Genomic DNA, 17,257 nt, shown 5'->3' with positions numbered 1-17,257 from the left:
GACACATTTGAGAAACAACTGAACTATCCTGTATTCCATGGCATAACATTTATGTAAACAAAACTGTCTTTAGGCCCTCACCTTGGTGCCATGGCCCTGGGGACCTCCAGGGGTAGTATTTAGATGATTCTGTGCTAGAGACAGGAGGGTCAGAAGTTTTAAGGACATACTTGGCTATTTAGAGTTGGAGGCCAACCTGGACTGCAGGAGACCTATCTTAAAACAAACAAACAGAACAAGAACCCAGAAGACACCAATAGGGTCCAGGGTAAAAGGAGATGGGGAGAATTAATTACAGAGTAAAGGCTGCTCCCTGGGGGATGAGCCATGACCAGAGGGGTCACTATGGCAACCTCCATTTCAAGCCAGTTTCAAACAGTCTGTGAAGTCTCTGGAGCAGACAGTTGTCCCTCCCTATTAGAAACCTCCAGTTCAGTACTAACCACAGGAGTTTCTGGGTAGCTTGGAACGCCCTATTTTCCCTTAGAACCTGACCTAAGCCCTGGCCTTTTGACAAGAAACCACAGCCCTTCAGTATCCCTTCCTGATTTTATAAGCTACTGGTCATGAAGGAAAGGTCTGTCCTCAATGCTCCTCAATCCTGCCAATAGCTATCTATAAAAATGCATTTATGGGAGAGACATGTGTGCTATTACATATCTATGCAGGTCAGAAAACAATGTGCAGGGCTTGGGACCCACATGTGCGTGTCTCAGGGATCGAACTCAGGTCCTCAGGCTTGGCGGCAAGGCCCTTTTCTCATTAAGTCATTGTGCTGGCCCAAATCTGCTAACGTCTACCTTGCTACTTAACAGCAGTAGAAAATGCCATTCAGGCTGGACATCTATCATCTGTATTTGTTCTAGAACAACTGGGGTTTCCTCTCTTTTGGCAAACATACAGCTTATATTGATCTGCTGGACTTTACATCCTTGCCTGGTCTTCCTGGGATGCAGTCCCATTTGCCCTCTGGATTTTTTTGTATTGGGATTTTAGGATATTTTTGGCCCAATCCTTCCTGTCAGTGGGGTGATACGAGCCCCCGCTCTCCCCCTCCTCTGACTCCTGCATTACAATGTCTAGTATATCACTGTGGGAGGGTGACCACCAAAGGCTCCTTTTTGTTCCTTTGTTAAATCAACAAGAAGGCTTGAGTCTTGCTTCAAGATGTGCAATAATTTATACTATTAGTGTGGATTGTTTTCGTTTTTCTAAAAATAATAAACGACCCAGTGAATAGTATTTGGCCAGAGGCACATGAAAAACAATCCATAGTCTATGGATTTGCTCAATGGCATTTACAAGACCTTGATTAGAATTCAGCCTGGGTTGGAGCTGTGAGGGTGCTGTTTACCGGTGGCCCTTTGAAGTTGTGCTGTGTGGCAGAGGCTGGGAAGAGTCACAGAGAGAAGCCTATCTTACCTCCAGTGGCCTGAGCCAGCTGTCAGGGGGGAGCTGACATTTTACAGGACAGCTATAAACATGGCTGAATGTCATGATGGCAGAGGCTAGCTTCATGATTCTGTTTTTATTTTATTTTATTTTTAATGTTTCTTTTGTTCAGCCCTCTGGCAATTAGCTGGGTCAGCATGACCAAGATGTTAGGCTTTTAAAACTCCTTGGGAAGATATAGGTAGTTCTTTACAGGGATGTGTCTGTGTGCCACACCTGTATTTCTGCTCCCCACCTAATAATGCATCAACATGCCCAGTGTTTGGTGAATCATAGGCTTTTCTTGGATGGCCAGGGAAGAGGCAAGCAGAATGAAGGGAGCACAAGGTGACAAATTCAAATAGTTCTTTTTTTGAAATGAAATGAGAGATATTGATTGGTTTCCAAAGGACTGGAGGAGCACATTCAGTGTGTTCTTGACGGTCCTGGTTAGTTCATTTGCTACGATGACTCTGACTTTGAAGTTGTGTTGAAATGCCCAGCCATGTGCACAGTTTGTAAAGTGAGGAATGTGGTCATTGCTCTCAGGGAACACAGAGACAGCAGGCACACAGAACCGTGTTGAATACAACTGTGGCAATGTTGTTTGTGTGAACAGATGTGTGTGAAAGTGGGTGACTGTTACACCAGCTGGAGGCATGGGCTGGCATTAGCAGGTGTGGTCTCTGGGGCTGAAGGGAGGTGTGTTACTTGTGATCTGGTTTTCTCAGGGAAATTGAGCAAGATGATACTCTCAGGAGGAGAAAGCCAACTTAGTCATTCGATCACTCCAAAGCTTGGTGATGTGTTCCAAACTGTTCCATGTACAGAATGAATTTTAAAATTACTTCCACCATATCCTTGTCATCTTTAGAAGATCCATCCATCCATCTGTCCATCCATCCACTCATTCATTCATTTGCTCATTCATCTATTAATTTATTCATGCAGTCATTTTATCTCTTGGGCATTTTAAAAGTAGTAAGGGTGCTTTCCTGTTCCTGTAGTTGAGTGGAATTCAAAGACAATTGGTTTATATAAAATAATAATGGACAAAGACAAAGAAATTGTCCAGTTAAGGAAAATGGGGGCCACAGAGGCACACAGAAGTTTTGGGTGTTTTCATTGGCTATTGTAGATGGGAAAATACAATTCAGTTAAGGAGTTAGAAGGCTGAGGAGGTAACTTACAGGGAGGCTGTGTACCTCTGAGCCCAGTGCTGGGAGGAGAGGAAGTGGAGTCAGCAGCCCTGCTGAGCCAGCAATCACCAGTCCTAGTGAGACCTTGTCCCAAAAGTGCATAGACAGCTCCTGATGGTAATACCTGAGCTTGTCCTTTGGTCTGGATGTGTGTATGTACTTTCACAGACATGTACACACACACACACACACACACACACACACACACACACACACAGTGAGATTGAAATAAATGAAATCTTACAAAGATGTTGCTTTGATTTTGTGTAAAATGTTTGAAAGAAAAAATTACATTACTTCTTGGCTACATTTGTTTATAGTAAAAGACCCAGCCAATGAGTCTGAGAAGGTAGATAATCAAACAGGAATATCTGAGAAATTTAAGTTGGGAGCAGTTGTAAGAAGAGGGAGGGAGGGAGAGAGAGATAGAGAGAAAGAGGAGAAAATGGCTTTGTTGGGAAGGGTCAGATGCCTTTATGAATCAATAAACACCAAAATAAATGTTTTCCTTAATTTTTAATTTTATTTTCTTAGTTGCAGCATTCTTTAAGTAATACATTTCTGTTTTTCAAACACAACTATATTCTTGTTCTGTTCTTAATAACAGAACAGAACAAGGTTGGGCCTGAGAGACCCAACCACCTCTTCTGGAAAAAGAAAGCATTAATTGAGACAGCTGATCTGCCTAGCATTACCATGGGGGAGGGGATAGAGAGAGACAGAGACAGAGAGATTTGTTTCCATATTTACTTATCTATACACTGGAATAGATCATAAAACCTACCACATAGCCTTACTGTGATGTTTCAGTTTGGAGAAAATGTATGTGGGGGTGTGAGAGTGGTACCTGGGCTACGGGCAGCTCATCACATCCCCATCATGTCCCCATCATGTTAGCTCTTTCTGTTGCTGTGTTAAGACACCTAGATGTAAAATTTAAAACTCATGGGGAAAATTTTAAGACATTGTCACATGTAAATTGTTTGAGATCTGTTTGTTTGGATCTTTCTGTGTAGCTTAGGCTAGCCTGCAACTCCCAGTCATCCTACCTCAGCTTTCTTTGTGCTGGCATTATAAGCAGGCACCGCATGCCTGGGTTTTCTGTGTTTTTAATTGCATACACCAGGGAGCATGGTATTACCTTCTGGATTGGTATACTGGGTTCTCCCATTTGGAAGTGATGTGCTTAGGGTATAGATAATCCTCTTTGGCACTCATTTCTAATTCTTCCTGTTTGTTTGCTGCAGCACCCACTGATCATTGACAGCCCATTCAATTAGCAGGCCCAATACTCAGGGAGGAAGTAACTGGAGAATGTGGGAAAACCCATGATTAAATAAGGTGTGCTGAAGGTGTGGCTCAGCTGGTAGCATGCTGGCCAAGCATCCGTGAAGCCCTAGGCTTGACCCCCAGCAGCATGTAAAGCTGAATGGAATGTCACCCGCCTGTAACTTCAGGACTTCTGAAGGGGAGGCAGGAGAATCAGAAATTCAGGGTCATCTCTACACTATGTAGCAAGTTTGGTCCAGCCTGGGATATATTAGTGCCTGTCCTTGCCCCCTCCCCACAAAACTAAATAAATAAATAATAATAAAGGAAGGAAGAGAAAGAAAGGAAGAAAAGACAGGTAGGGAAAGAAGGACAGAAGGAAAGAAAGAAGAAAAGAAAAAAGTAAGTGAAGAGGAGACTGTAAGATCTTCTTAATGAAAAACTTCCCTTAAAATCCTGCTTTTGGGGACTAGCAGGGGGTTGATTCCCTTAGCCTTTGTGTTGCACAGTGAGAGATGCAGGGGATTTAGTAAAAGAAAGTGAGCAGGAATGGAACAAATTGAAACAATTAACCAAAGAATGTAAGAAGGAAACGGGAGTCAGCCTGGCCGCAGACCTGGGAAGGAAGCCCTGGGTGTTGGTTACAGCAGTGGGAATGGCCACTTTCCCTGCACGCAGACCGCTGGAAGCGCCGAGGTCCTTTCTACTCCCACTGGAACTAGGAAGGAATGCCAGCACACAAACCAGGCAGAGAAGTGGAGGAGAAGCAGCCCTCAGGGAGGCCTTTGGGAGGCAATTTGCCAGTCAAAAAGAATGCACGCACGACAGAGGGCTGCAGAGATGGCCCAGTTGTTAGGAAAGCACACTGCTCTTACAGAGAACCTGAGTTCAGTTCCCAGCACCCACGTGGGGTGGCTCACAATCACCTCTAACTCCCGCTCCAGGGGATCCAACACCCTGTTCCGGCTTTCACAGGAGCCTACATCGTGTGCACACTCCCACACTGACTACACATAGCTGACAAACAAGACTTAGAAAAAAAGAACGGGCTTTTGATGGTCACCTAGTGGTTTCTGAGTTTATGTTTGAGAAAATGAAGCTTGACCTGGCCATTTCAAAACAGCAGGGTATGGTTGGCTAACATTCTGAGATGTGCCAGTGTGCCGTCCTATCTTTTTTTTTTTTTCAGGAGCCTGGGAATCACACCTTGTTCAATTCTGGGGTTACCTACCGTGGCCAGTGGAGGCCAAGTTCTTTGGCTGATGAGGGCCAGATTTCACAAGCGCCCCATGAATTGGGTTATAGCACTGCTTGTCTGCTTCTAGAGTTGTCCTGGAAAGCATTGACCTTGTCTATGGCAACAGGGACACCCAGAAAACACTATGTAGTCACTCTCCTCTCAAAAGAGGCACCTGAATTAGGTTGGCATGGATACAGGAGGCATGAGTAAAAGCAGAGGAAGCTGGAGCGAAGCCTGGCACACAGTGCACACGGGATGACCCTTATCCAGCCATGCAGGAAGGGAAGTTGTACACAGAAAGGGTGTTGGGGAGTCCATGGTCTCAATCCATGGAGGAGAGCCCATGATTTACCACAACGAGGAAGGAAGTCTGCAGCAGCTGGGTGAGACACGGGAGGATGTCACTAGTAAATCGGAACTCCTGTATCACTGGTCCTTGTGATGGCTGGCGAAAGAATCCAAAAGGAAACACAGGAAGAGTAGCGTGAGAGGGTTTGTAAAATAGAATTGAGCCTTCCCGAAGGACATCTGCCTGTCTAGATGATGGGCAGGCCCATTTAGAGTAACGCTTAAGGCATGCCCAGCCTCTCCTCAGATGGCCATCTCAGGACTCTCCAGTCAGTCCAGAATGTCCTGTCTCCACCCAGAGCCAGAGCTGTGGCTCAGATTCCACACTTCTGACAGTCAGGAGCCCTTTATTCCTGTCTCTACAAGCTGCTGATTCTGAGAGGGGAGTCTATCCTTGGCTACCTTCAAACCTGCTCCTGTCTAAGGAGCCATCTAGTGCTGTGAGCTCTGGGGTAGCAATTCCTCCTACCTTCATATAAAGCTATATGAGGGTGGAGATCCCAGCCCTTTAGGAGTTGTTAAAAGGATTTAGCCTGGTAATTATATTGCTGTGTGCTGAAGCCAACTCTTCCTTAGGCTGTCTGGTTTCCATAGTTTGCTAGCTTAATTGCTCTAGTGCTTAGCTGACTGAAGAGGGACTCCCTATCAGGAGCATAGACCACAAAGGTCCAAGAAAACCCGGAGGCACAGTGATCAGCTGTGCTGAAAAAGAACTTGAGAAACATACGTTTCCATTGCCCTGAAGAAAGGGACATTTGGATTTTTACGGGTTTTCCAGTGACATCACCAGGGCTCTCAGATTGAAAACCACTACTTTAAATATGAGGGATATTAATTTCTGCAACCTCTTCCTTTTCTGATGTCCTTTTATGTTTAATTTAATTCTAGTATCTACTCTGAGGTTGTTCTTAAAGATTCTGTATCCTGCTCATTTATAATGTAACTATCCTAGGCATTACTAGTTGCACAATTATAAACTAGCAATATTTACTGCCAGTATGTTTATTGATTTATTTCCGTCATAACAGAGATAATAAACACATACCCATGGACCGTCATTCTGATTTGGGATCTTCAGTTTTTACTAGAGTATACTACCAATGGTAGCCTCCTGTAAGATTTAGATAGCTAATTTCATGGATAGTAATTCACATATAAAAATAATACATAAACTTCTCTTTGAATGCACAGTTCATTGACACCCAGTGTTAAAATTATGAACTGCTGGCTTGAGTTGTTTCTCCTACATGTTAACTGAAGTATTATCATAAACACAACAGGACTAGGAACACATTTGATGGCAGGCAAGATGGTTCAGTGGGTATGCCTGTGTATTGCCTTCTTGATAAACCTGAGGTCAGTCCCTAGAACCTATGGAGTAGAAAGAGAGAACCAACTCCCTGAAAATTGTTCTTTCTCTGCCCACAGTAAAAAATATAGAAACAAACAAATTTGAATATAAACCCAATTTGTTTAGCATCTCTCAACTTGGTTTCTCATGCTATGAGAACCTTCTAGACTAGTCCAGGAGTTGATGAGAGCCTGTATCTGTAGTAGTCACAGAATGCCTGGCAGAAAGTCAGGTAAGCAGGACCACTTTCGTGGAGTCACAGATATTTTCCTTCAAAGTAAGGACAGCTGAGAGGCCAGCAAAGAGAAATTTCTTTCTTGACTTCCGTCTCTCCTGCCTGCACTCCTTACACTTATGAACTGATTTGCAAGGAACAATCAGTCTACCAGCAAGCTTTTTTTTTTTTTCCATTTCTTTATTAATTTAATCCCTTTACAGCTTGATCCCAGGCCCCTCCTCTCTTTCTGGTCCCCCCCCCTTAAAACCAATACAGAGGGCTAGTTAGCTTTCTGGCTGTTCAAACTTGAACTGTTGTACCTGAGTGTGCCTTTAGGGTTCAGGGACTAAGAAGATTCTGTTGGGATGGAACAGAGCCTCGCTCCGGACTCTGAGCTCAGCTAGGTTAGTCTTCTCACTCACTGTCATTCTCTGGCACCTGACTCAGCACCTGGCAGTGTCTGGTGGCAGCCAAGAGTGTAGTTTCTAGGTTCTGGCCATCCCAATTTAGATTATGGTTCTGCTGCATGCGAGCATGTAGATACTCAGTGTGTTCACGGCTAAACCTGGAAAATGTAGACAATTGATTAATGAATTCACAGACTCACTGGAAACATGAACAAGGCAGCATGCAAAGCATGTCAATGTGGCTCACAATGAACAGGACTATGTGAACTTCACAGAGAAAACTTACAGAGATACCCAGCTCTTGAAACGAATGATTGTTGTTGGTGAAAATTATAATAAAGACTGCAAACGTAAAGATGGGATTCCAGCTTAGTTTGAACAGTAAAAGCCACCTGGCAGAGCAGGAAGGAAGTAGCAAACTGAAATAGGGACTCTGAGCTCCTTTTTTCTGGTCTGAAGATTTTTATTAAAATTACCTATGTCATAAAACAGGGAGAGAGACATTTACTACCAGTGAGGATAATTTGATGCCATAACCATATTCTCTGCAGAGCAGGTAAGACTCTGCCTTGGTACCTGGAATCTGAAAGAAAAAGTCTGAGAACAGATGTGAACGTTCCACAGACTCTGAAGCTGCTAAACTCACAGGCCACTTCCGGTTCTCTGGGATGCCCTGTGCGAAGAGTCCTTGCTCCTGAGGACCTCTGACATTACTGCCTTATAAGCAGGGAGGAGAGAAGACATTTTTACTGTGCTCAGATTACTCTGTTCTGGTAAATGAAAATGTATTTGTGGTGTCACCGAAATCCTAGCTGTCCCAGATAGCAACTCTTGACATGGAGAACCAAGAAATTGCCTCCTGAAATCTAAAACAACGTGTTGCTAAGCAGCCCCCCTCTGCCCTCTCTGACCTCGATTTCTGCCTCTGGTGTGCTGCAGGAAGGTGAAAAGGCAAAATACGAAGAAGACATGCTTATGCAGGGAGCATAGGGTTTAGCATTCAGAGGGGTGCTAAATGGAGGCCACCAGAGAAGGAGGAAAAACGAGACAGAGCTTTGGGGCATGGCATGTTCTTCCAGGGGCCACCATAATGATCAATGCCCAGTGAACCTCTGTGGCTACTCATGTTCCAATAAGACATGGAGAATTCTCTGGCAAATAGAGTCAGAGACTAATTTTTGCAGCTATGTCTACTCTCTGACCTCACATCCTAGCCCTTCTCTGGGTACCCTGGAAATTGAAACACTTAATACAAAGATGTCCTTAATGTTCACACTTTTGTTAATTCTTTCTTACCCCTTTCTCTAACTCAAACTTAGATGTCCCAGAGATACTGTTTTCTTCTGGGCCACCTCATCCTGGGGAAGCGGCTCCTTCTGGTACCCGGATGTGTGTTCCCTTTGCCGTTTCCAGCTCATTCCCACCACCTTTTCTCTAAAACCCACGTATGAACCTCCTCACGATGGTTAATTTTGTTTGACAGAGTTTAGAATAACCATGGAAACAAAACTCCGGGGATGTCTGAGAGATGGGAAGACCCACAGTGAACGTGGGTGACAGTATCCGGGAACCGGGTTCATGCTGCACAGAGAGGAGAGGAGGAACTGAACCCTAGCTTTCCCCTTCTCCCCACCCCCCGGCTTCCTGCCTGAGGGCATGACGTGAACAGCCGCCTCACGCACAGGCCACCATGCCTTCCCCAGCATGACGGGCTGAACCCTTGAACTGTGAGCCAAAATAAACTCCCCTTTGCCAGACACTTTGTCACAGCAACGAAACAAGAGGTGACAAACATGTCCACTGTGTTTCTATGGTGATTCATGGTCTTGTACATCATTCTGCCACACTTGGCATTTTACCAGTGTTTAAGCTCTTCCCCTCCCACCCAGTGACACTGCCCTGGATTCTGTCATTACCAGTTCCTGAACCCCTTCTTCATCATCCCCGTTTCAGGAGGTCTGTGGTGACTCAGACCTTGTTATCTTTCTAGTTCGCCCATCTGGATTTTCTGACATCAGTGCTTATTAAACTAATTGTGATCACAGTAGGAACTAGGGATTGTTGTTTCTGTTATATTTCTTTGTTACCTCCTTATGTCCACAGTGCTCCACTGATATTTCCTGATTTCATGGAAAACCATAATTCTAATTACATTCTCTCTCTCTCCTTTTCATTACTGTGGAAAAATACTAATTCCAGCTGAATCCAGCTTTATTTTTTTCCCCTACGAGAACACACCTCAGACACATTGGAGAGCAGGACTCAATGGTCTTTCTCTCTCTAATCCCCACTCACATCGGGTGGGTCTCCTTGCTGCCACTCAGAATGCTCAGTTTCCCTGTTCACGTCCCTACTCACACAGGATGACTAATCGCTACATGTTTCTCCTCTCTCCTCAAACTAAGTCTGCTTGCTATTTCACTGGAAATGTAAAAGCTATCCAATGAGAACTTCAAAGGCTTTCTGCATAACATCTTCCAGCCCTTCCAAGCCATCCCCCTGGACTTGTGTTCTCTTCTAAGCTCCATCACCATCCGGGGAAAGGTTACCCACCCACACCCATGGCCCCCCGAATGAGCCCGATGCTCTCCCTCACAGGACACCCTCAGCTGGTCCCTCCCCTTCCTTCTGAATTACTCTCATCAGCACACAAATGTCTGTTCCCAGCTGTGATGCTCAGTATTGGTTGTCAACCAGACAGAATCTACAAAATCACCGGAGCCAAGGCTCCAGGCATATCTGGAAGACAACTTTCAGATTTGGTTGAGATGGGACTACCTACCCTGGGTGTAGGTGATAGTATTCCATGGACTGGGGTTCTGGGTTGAAAGGGGGAAATAAAAGGAGAAGCCAGGGGAGTACCAGAAGTCTGTACTCTCTGCTTCCTGTCTGTGGATGCGATGTGACCAGCTGTCCCAGGCTCTTGTTCTCATGAATGCCCCACCACAACGGACTAACTGCACAGTCAAACTATGAGCTAAATAAACCTTTCACTCAGGAAGATTCTTTTGTTTTTTTAATCAGATACTTAGTTATAGCAGTGAGAAAAGTAACTAATGTACCATATTATGACAGGTGAGTGAATAGATAAATACCTGAAGAAATAACAGCTAGAACAGGAAAAGCCAGCTCTTGACTGCCTTTTCAGAGACTGCCTAACCTCTCTGCCTTTTGTAGGCACCTCCCCTCCTCATTTCCTCTTCCTATTCTCTGGTCAGACCACTTGGGTCCTTTTTACTGCAAACAAATTCCTCATCAGCGACTTTAAGGAACCTCATGCTGCTCAGACCATTCTCATCTCTCATTTATTTTTAAATCTTGGCAACATTTAACATACGTCATCAACTTTCCTTTCTCATAGCTAGCACCATGAAGGGCTTGGGAAGTAGCTCAGTGGAGCAACCTGTGTAACTGGCATGCTCAAGGCTATGAGCTTGGTCCCTGGCACCACACATAGGTAAATGAGAGACTAGAAATCAAACAACTTGTGCTGTATAAGCAGACTTTTAGAGAATGTGGTATTGAATATTCCATGGCTTTGCTATTTTTCCCCCTATGGTGGCAAGATGCCATATTGTCTTTTCTTGTTCTAGTTTTGTTTTGTTGCTGTGACAAAATCATCTGACTGAAAGCTTCTTGGAGAAAACTATTTATTTGACTTAAAATTTCAAGTCATATTCCATTATTAAGCCAAGATAGGGCAGGCAGGAGCTCCAAGCAGAAACCATGGAGGAATTCGGCTTACTGACTCACACACAGACAGACTCATGCCTAGCAAACCTCCTCATACAGCCAGGGACAACCTTCCTAGGGAATGGTGTTGCCTGCAGTGGGCTGGGTCCTGCCACAGCATTTACCAATCACAACAGTGTACATTCAAAACATTCCCACAGGCCAGTCTGATCTAGAACATCCCAGGCAGCTCTAGATTTTGTGGAGTTATTAAAGTTAAATAGGATGCTTCCCTTCTTGTTGTAAGCTTTCTTACAAAATTCCATGTTGAATTCATCCTACTGATCTTTTTTTTTTCTGCATTTGTGAAAAAGAAAACATATCCACATGTTCTAAGAATGAGTAAGCTTTTGCCAGCTTCTGTATAACAACTATCTCATAAGGTACAGCCACATCTTTGCAAATTGAAGCTCAGGGGAGGGTGAAGGACTGTCTCAGCACCAGAGATATGAGCCAGGTTGCTATGGTCTTTTATCCTGAGACTTTGAATTGTAGCCTTGCAAAATACATTTATATGAGGACACAGACAAGGGGACACATTATGCATTTTGTCACTTTTTATTTTAATACTGCTTCAGAAGAAGCCAACTTAAAAAAAATGTTTCATCGGGGAATGTTTCCCTTTTTTATATGAAACCTGGAAGTTGATTTAAAATTCTGCATCTTTCAGAGTCAATCTTCAGAGCAACTTGGTTTGCTTTTTTTTTCCTTCTTTTATAAAATCACAGTATTTTTATCTAACTTCTAGCAGAACAGACTCTTTCATATGACAACATGATATACTGTGCAGCCTTATAAGCATTTATTCCCGACTCCATCAATATTGTGGAGGTGTTTTTCTCTAACACAGAATCATTTGGAATCCTGAAAAATAAGACATATTAGATTGTCTAAAAGGAACACATGGTCCATGGTAGGACACCAGCAAGTGAATAATTACACTATAGTAAATGAAGGAGAGGAATGAGTCTTTGGAATTATTTTGGGTAAGCAGACAAGAATATTTTTAATTTTATTATTTATGTAGATTGTGTGAGTCCTCCGGTGCATGTATGTGTACATGCACATGTGCGTTCAGGTGTCCCTGGAAGTCAATAAGGGCATCAGATCTTTGAACAGGAGTTTCAGGCAGTTATGAACCGCCTATTGTGGATGATGGGGCTCCCATTTGGGTCCTCTGCAAGAGCAGCAAGTGCTCTTCACTGCTAAGCTACCTCTCCAACCCCAAGAAAATTGATTAATGAATTCACAGTGATTTAAGAGGTTCAGATCTCAAATGATATGCACATCCAATTAAGTAGAAGAAACAGACGCTACAACCAGTAGATGAATGACTTACCCAGGTACTTATTCAACAGTGTCCTCCTTCACCAAAACTTCCTTGTTGTAGACAATGAAAACATCGATTTTGCTGGTGTGAAAATGTAAGCTAGGCCATGTGACTATTGATCCTCAAGCCCTGGAATGACTCCTTCAAGTCCTAAGATTGACCTCCCTCACTTCTCTGATGGGATCCCCTCATCATCCCTTAGATCATCCTACAACACCACAATGGGACCCTCGTCTCTCTTACTGAGCCTTGCTGTGTTTCTATTTGCAGAACATCATTTCCCAGATAGCTACACATTCTTCAATCTTTTGGGTACTACCTTTTTTGTTAATTCTGCCCTCACCATCCTAGCTCAGTCCATAAACTTTCCTGCCTACCTATTTCACCACCTCCATTCCCCCGTCTTCCAAATTTGTTTTTATTATCTGTCACATTAGAAAAATGCATGGTATCCTCTTATATCCTTATCGGTTCTCAAGGTGAACATGAAAGCGTTGGTTACTGTTAGGTAAGATTCTGCTCTGCTGCCTATGTTCTACCACAGGGTTCTTCCAGCCACAGTCTGACCATTGAGACTAGCTGCCTCTCCCCTCTGGAATTATGTGTTAGCATGCATACTGACAATCAACACATAGATGAACATTTGAATGTGCATGTCATATGTATGCATATGAAAGAAGACAGAGAGCTGGAGGGATGGCTCAAGGTTAAGAGAGTTGAGATTACTTTCTGCACGTTCATGAAGATGAATGTAGATTCTAGCACACACATCACAAGCTAATGTCCACATATATCTGTATCAGTGCCAAGGCAGGTGGGAATAAAAGGGCTGCTGGCCTTGCTGGCTCCTGCCCACCTGGCAAACAGAATGTCAGGTTCGCACAGAGATCCCACCTCAAAGGAAATGGTGGAGAATGATAGAGGAGAACACCGGATGCCCTCTCCTGGCCTGTGGATGCATACAAGGATGTAAACTGACCCCCACACATCTAAACATGCATCCATACATAGACACATAGACACACAAAATAAAAATAAATACATAAACCCAATAGAGGCTAAGTTTGGTAATTTGAATAAGAATGACCCCCATCAGATAATAAGTTTGAATCCTTCATCCTCAGTTGCTGGAACTGTTTGGGAAGGATTAGGAGGTGTGGCCTTTTTGGAGGAGGTGTGTCACACAGATAGGCTTTGAGACTTCAGAAACCTCCTACAATCCCCAGTGCTCCCCCACTCTGCATTTTCTCTCTGCCTCCTACTTTGCGGATCAAGATTTGAGCTCTCCACTGTTTCTGCTTTCATGCATTTTCTCTGCCATCACAGACCCTAACTCTCTGAAACCATAAGCCCAATTAAGCACTTTTTTTATGAGTTGCCTTGGTCATGGTGGTACGTCCCAGCAACAGAAAAGTAACTAAAAGTAACTAGGGCATTAGAGAAATACAGGGTCAGTAGACTTTATAGCTATGAAGACAAATTCCATCTACCCAATGCAACTCAAATTCCATACATCCAATTCCCTAGCTCATAGCTTTCTCACTTGAAAAAAATATATGCCAGTGTGTGTTACAGAATTCTTAAAATTGGAGATGAAGAGGGCATTTTCTATTACTGTGTAGCAGTAGAAGCACTTAAATTCATGCTTAATAACTGCTTATATTTTTAATAAAACATCCTACCTTCAAAAGCATGAATAGGTTATCATTGATTTCAAGTCAACACTTGTTTTGATTTTCTAACATCAACAACACACCACTATTTTCATAGTCAAAGTTAGACTCTGAGGTAGTCAAGGACCTGTCTGTGATCCAGTTGTTACTAAGCAAAAATGTGTTCTCTGTTGATATTGAATGGGGTGCTTCTCTCGCAGGCTCATGCTGGGCTAATGACAAGGGAGGCTGGAATTGGAGCATCATCACATGGGAACCTTAGTCAAGAGATATCAACTGATTACAAATATAGGAAGAGAAATTTTGATAAGGAAGAATGCCTTTGTATATTTCCTTAGAGTACCTCCCTGTACATTGCTTATGAGTTATAAGCTAAAAGGCAGAATCTATACAATGGAAGAATTGGAGAGTGCCTTAGTCAGGTGATCAAGCTCACTCATCAGGGCAGGTAGGTGTCCTGGCCCTGTGGATATGATACCTTGAGAAACGCACAATATAAAATCATTATGTTGGTTTGCTGCTGCCAGATGATTTGATCAATGTTAATTTGCTGATGTTGTGATACAATAATCACCTTAGAGAATCTTTATATCTGTGAAATGTACACTGAAGTTTAAGACACAAAAGGGCTCGTTATACCAATTGCTTAGGTAGTTTGGAGAAAAACAGTGTTCCAGGCAGACAAATAGATTTATCTATATCTAGACAGAGTAGGGAGTTTAAAAGCAAATAAATTAAAGTGTAACAGGTGAATGTGGGGAAAGTGCACAGGGCTGTTCCCATATATGTTCGCACTGTTCTCGGCATTTTTTTCTGTTTGAAATCTTTTCTACACAATATTTTTAAATAGGCTCAGTAGCTGATAGATTTGTTTTATTTGCCTCATCTGAAAGCAATTGTTTTCTTTAGTAAATACCTAACTTACAATCAGGCAGGCACTTAGTCCCCCGGGAACTCTGATGTTTTGTGCATAAAAATAGCAATTGAGAGGTGTTTGATATGCTAATATCTTACCATGTCTTCATTTTTTATTATTTATTATTAATGAGATGCAGTTGTCTTTGAATCCTGCTGAGTGTTTAATAATGGAATTGTGCATCATTCATTTCCAAATGCCTGTGTCACATATGTGTTAGAAACACAAATTCAATATGTTCTTCAAGTAATTTCATAAAGAAGAACCTCAGATGTATCAGCCAAATAATGCTATAAATTCATGCTTCTGTGCTCTGTGGCTGCAATGGCTTGGTAGCTTGAGAGGTAATCTGTCGTAGGTGAATACCCCTAGAATGGTATGTTTAATAAAGTGTTTACTGAAATCCACAGTTGAGTAAAAATTTACTTGCAACAACTGGTTTGGTTATATTACATTTCTTAAGACCCTAGGTTCTTTACGAGATTAAAATAAATCAATCTTTGGGCTGGAGGGTTGGCTCAGTGGCTGAGCACACTGGCTGCTCTTGCAGATCATGTGGGTTCGGTTCCCAGCATCCACAGGCTGACTCACAACTGTCTGTAACTGCAGTTTCGCAGGACCTCATGTGTTCTTCCAGACTCTATGGTCACCTGCACACACAACGCACAGGTAGACTCAGATACATGTATGTACCTACAACAAATGAGTAAGTCTCTCAAAATGTCAATCAGTCTTTAAGGTTTGGTGGTGCCATCCCCAGTTGGTCTTAATCTTAAGTATCTCCCCAGCTTTCACTCATGGACATGTCCTTGGCGTTCATAGTGCAAGGCCCGGCCTTGGCTAGTGCAGGAAGAGGGAATGAACTTACCTCTTAAGAGAAGGAAGAGAATGCATAAGGGAGCCATGTCCTCAAAGGTCCTCTTTTCTTCTCCTCTCGTCTCTCCTTCTCAACACGTGATTCACAAAGCACTTCGGGCAGGTGGACTATAGCCACAGCTCTAATGCTGTGGGATGAGTGACAGGATAGGTGTAGTGATGTTTTTATGACCATCCCATGTTCCAACTGTGATGAGGAGTGGGAATGAGCAGCATGCTGCATTTCATTCTTCACGTGACCTTTGCAGGATCAAGGCAGAGATGCCCTTAGGGCTGTTGATGAGTGTGAAGAGTCTAGACCCAAACGGACATATTTATCTCCCGTCTTCGCTGCTGCTTAGTCATGTGAACATCATAAACCACAGGGCACACCACAGGCTTCTCGCCCTGCTGGGAGTGATATCACCACGTCAGCAAAGCACTTGTAAGGGTAGACATTGCATCATACCCTCTCTATGCTGCTGTTTTCTTTAGCAGCAGAGTCCTCTAATAGTACTTTATAGACGACTCACTCCTGTCATTCCAGGATGCTTTTTCTAGATCTTTCGTTGAAGAGCTCGAGGAGAGAATGAAAGGTATTCCTCTTTTGAATTCTTGTCCTCATGAGCTCCCTGACCGGCATGTCATCAACTGCATTTTCTAGAAATGTGTGCCAACCACTGAGTGAATAAAAGAGTCTTAGCTGCTACTAGCCAGATACTATGTTGGCAAAAGCCAGAATTATCTTGTAATTTGAATCTTTTTTTTTTCTGGATAAGAGATGAAAAGTCTTTGTCTGCTCTTCCCCACTGGCAGAGTTCCAGACAGAACATATGGTGGCTGCCTGTCCCACGTCCTTGTGAGAGGGGCCTGTAGAAACACTGTGGAGATGGGCTGGCAGCAAAATAGAGTGTTCTTGGTGCTAACAGGATCCCCATCTTCCAAGAATGTCCCTTGCAGAAAACGTGAAGTGATCAAACCAACATTTATACGGCATTATGAAGCCTAGAACCGTGGCTACCAGCAGCCTCTTCTATTGTGGCCTGCTGACACATAAAGGATCCCCTTAGGAAGGGGAAGATCTGAGTTAGACTCTCTGGGTTGGGTTTGAACAGCTGGAGTTTACTGCGTATTTTTCTATAATCTGCCAAACATCTGAGAGCGGTGAGAGTGGTGAACCTTGCTTTGTTGAACTAGAAAAGCATTGCCGTTTCCTGTGCTCCCAGCACTAGGCAAAGTGCTTGGCTTGTATGAAGCCTCTTCTCTCGCCTTCCAGCCCTACCATAACT

General features: G+C 43.4%; 1 protein-coding gene across 9 annotated transcripts in view; it reads left to right on the top strand.

Moving 5' to 3' along the window:
* The window catches only part of Rbms3 (RNA binding motif single stranded interacting protein 3), a 934,572-nt gene that overhangs the window by 203,617 nt on the left and 713,698 nt on the right, over positions 1 to 17,257 (top strand). The gene's annotated exons all lie outside the window — the stretch shown is intronic.

The sequence above is a fragment of the Psammomys obesus genome, unplaced genomic scaffold (assembly GCF_907164565.1).
Source record: "Psammomys obesus unplaced genomic scaffold, mPsaObe1.curated_primary_1811, whole genome shotgun sequence".
Taxonomy (NCBI): Eukaryota; Metazoa; Chordata; class Mammalia; order Rodentia; family Muridae; genus Psammomys; species Psammomys obesus.
The sequence above is the reverse complement of the archived record's forward strand: the minus strand, read 5'-3'. Positions and strand labels throughout refer to the sequence as shown.